At 35.8% G+C, this 2971-nt stretch overlaps 1 long non-coding RNA gene across 2 annotated transcripts; it reads left to right on the top strand.

The window, feature by feature from the left end:
• Positions 1 to 104: 104 nt before the first annotated feature.
• LOC114074377 lies at positions 105 to 2493 on the top strand. 2 transcript variants are annotated; one of them, XR_003574751.1, is made up of 3 exons: positions 105 to 331; positions 436 to 1473; positions 1829 to 2493. It is a non-coding gene; the product is annotated as an uncharacterized LOC114074377 (long non-coding RNA). The 2 variants fall into 2 exon arrangements; XR_003574752.1 differs by having other exon boundaries at positions 436 to 568; positions 1829 to 2487.
• Positions 2494 to 2971: the final 478 nt, after the last annotated feature.

The following is a 2971-nucleotide window of genomic DNA, read 5'->3' as shown; positions in this document are numbered from 1 at the left end:
TATATATATATATATATAAGAAAAACCTCAACCTGGTGACGTGGGACCACCACAAGCCAGTATTTTCTTTTACAGTTTTTATTCACACAAAAACCCTACACCTGTGTCCACTCGTATGCCTTCCCATCCTACGTAACTCTTTAACAATGGTCACCTCCCTCTTACAAATCTCCACCAAACCTTCCTCCTTCACTTGCCGTAAGTCCCCTTTCCTCCGCAGAGCCTCCCATTCCCCTTTCCACTTCTACCAGTTGAATATCGTTCTCCCCGCTGAATTCAACACAAGTGATCAGCGCCACCACCATCCAACAAATTTCTGCGCGTAACCCAGGTATGGTATTCTTAACCTGCACTCTTCAAATTAAGTCTTTCATTTTTTATTCATTGCTAGACCATTCACTTATTTTTCCCAACACAAAAATGTTGCACGTTCAGACAATTCGACATACAAATGAGGATTCATGGTGGAGATAGAATGTGAATATTGTTGAGCATAACTTCAGTTTATGTTCTATGCGGCAAAGCCAATCCAACAAATGATGAATATGTTACTATACATATATTGGAGGTAATTAGTTTATACAATTAGAATCTATATGACATTCATTAATCACTAACCTACCGGATGATCAGAGTAAACTTAAAGAGGAGGATATGAAAAATGCTTGGACATGAATTGGAAGTTAAATTAGCTAATTAATGACACTTGGATTTCGGTCTCAGATTTCTCTATCTTGGTACTTGTCTGGGGGAATTTGATGGGTGGGTCAGTTTGCTAGGGTGAAAACTGATATTGCAAGGTGAAATTCGGGACTTCGTACAATGCGAGAGAGCTATGGTAGAATCAAATTTAAAAGAAAGAAGCAACTTAACCACTAAGACAAGAAGGAATAATAAATAGGATTTGGCATGTAAGCTTTTAAATACATGGGATACCGGAAATTGTTCAATACTGAATAATTCCTCCTGCACTTCAGTGTATATGGTAGTAATGCTTAGAAATTTACTGGGGATTCCTTCAAGAGTTGGTGTGGTTTTTTGATTTCCTGATGTGCAGATATGTTTTAATACTTGACTCATCTAAAAAAATTACTTCTTCTATACTATGAAGTTCAGTTGTGTTTCTGACGAATAGGTATGTAGTTGTCTATTAGCAAACAACAACTTTGAATTGATTCATGTCAATTGAAGATAGTCAGAGCTCCGAGCGGCGATACCAGTACCTCTTCAAATACTACAAAGAATGTGAAACCAATAGAAGATTAACCTGTGCTGCTTGATATTGATAATGGTAGTAGATATTATAGCGCTGATGAGGCCAGCCGTGATAAAAAAGATTGATGTGGTCCCTTGATTCGCATGAAAAGGAATGGTTCAATATATGCAACTTGTTGTTACTTCATCTTCCACAAAGGCGGTGTGGTTTCTTTTTGTACCTCACTTTTGGACGAGTCGTCTTCTATCAAACTAAAAGTAACCTTACTATCTTCTCACTGCGTAATTTGGGGCCATTTATGATTGAGTCACATGCTCTGTACTTTTCTCTACAATGACTTTTTTTTAGTGTCATGTATGATGCTAACAAACTTTGTCCTGCTTACTTCATCTTCCACAAAGGCGGTCTGGTTTCTTTTTGTACCTCACTATTGGACGAGTCATCTTCTATCAAACTAAAAGTAACCTTACTATCTTCTCACTGCGTAATTTGGGGCCATTTATGATTGTGTCACATGTTTTATACTTTTTTCTACAATGACTGTTTTTTAGTGTCATGTATGATGCTAACAAACTTTGTCCTGCTTACTATGTCCCATATTTGTTTCAATAGGATGCTGGAGAGTAAACAAGAAACAAAGTGAGCCAAGGGAAAACACTTCATGGGGAAGACTCATCTTCCAAATCCGGTATTCTTCCATGGTATGTCATACATATGCATATTAGGATGACATAGTTAATACACCTTTGAAGTTGCTACAGCAATTAGAAAATACGCTTACTCATACACATTTGGAGTCGCTGCAACAATTACAAGATACCCTTACTATAAAGGGTGTACAAAGCCTAAACAGTAAAGGGATAATGAATGATCAAAGGGTAAAATTAATGAGGATCAGAAGCAAATATTGTAACAAGCGGCTGAAGAAAAAGAATGAGAGTTGGTGTTTCTGTTTGTTTGCGCTTTTATTGTCTTGGTATCGAATGGATTTTGACAGCCGAAAGCATGTTAATTTGTTATAACAAATTGTCCAAGTTGACAAGTGATTCGACACCCCCGTAGTTAGGGACTTGTACATTGTGGGAGTGTGGTGGTAGGCTCAAAATTGAGCTAAGTGAGAGAAACATTATAAACTTAAAAAGCCAAGGAAATAGAGGTGGGCATTTAAGCTTGGTGCATTGCATGTAAAACTCGATTGTATTAATCAGCTATATGCTAATGTTGAATCAATAATATGATATGTTTAGTAACAGTGATTTACCAATGAATTGGATGATAAATACAAGTTGTTAGGATGCTCGGACAATTTTTCAAGAATTAAATTTATCGTAACCCCGTTTACACTAGCATTTAAATGAGTTTATGAATGCAATTATTGACAGCCTTATAGGGGTTTTATTGCCACAATACTAATAATAGGTGTATCATACTGTTTAAACTTGGTTATCTCAAGAACGACTAAGTTAAAACTTTATGAAAATGGAGAAGTAAAACGAAATTCTCTATTTCAAAGCTAACAGATTAGCTTAAAAGGTGTTGTATTAGTTGAAATTACTATAATATTATCTGAAAAAGTATGTTGTTCCCATTCTTGAGGGAAAATGTATGAACTTATTATAGAATTCATCTAAAAAGACAACAATTTTTTATCATCCCCTTTATTAGAATATTAGTTTAATGCTATATGCCGTTCAAGAGGGGCTACATGTACATAGTTTGACATTCTTTTGTAAATATTAAAGTAGATGTCTCTGA

This window comes from Solanum pennellii, chromosome 10 (assembly GCF_001406875.1).
Source record: "Solanum pennellii chromosome 10, SPENNV200".
Classification (NCBI taxonomy): Eukaryota; Viridiplantae; Streptophyta; class Magnoliopsida; order Solanales; family Solanaceae; genus Solanum; species Solanum pennellii.
The sequence above is the reverse complement of the archived record's forward strand: the minus strand, read 5'-3'. Positions and strand labels throughout refer to the sequence as shown.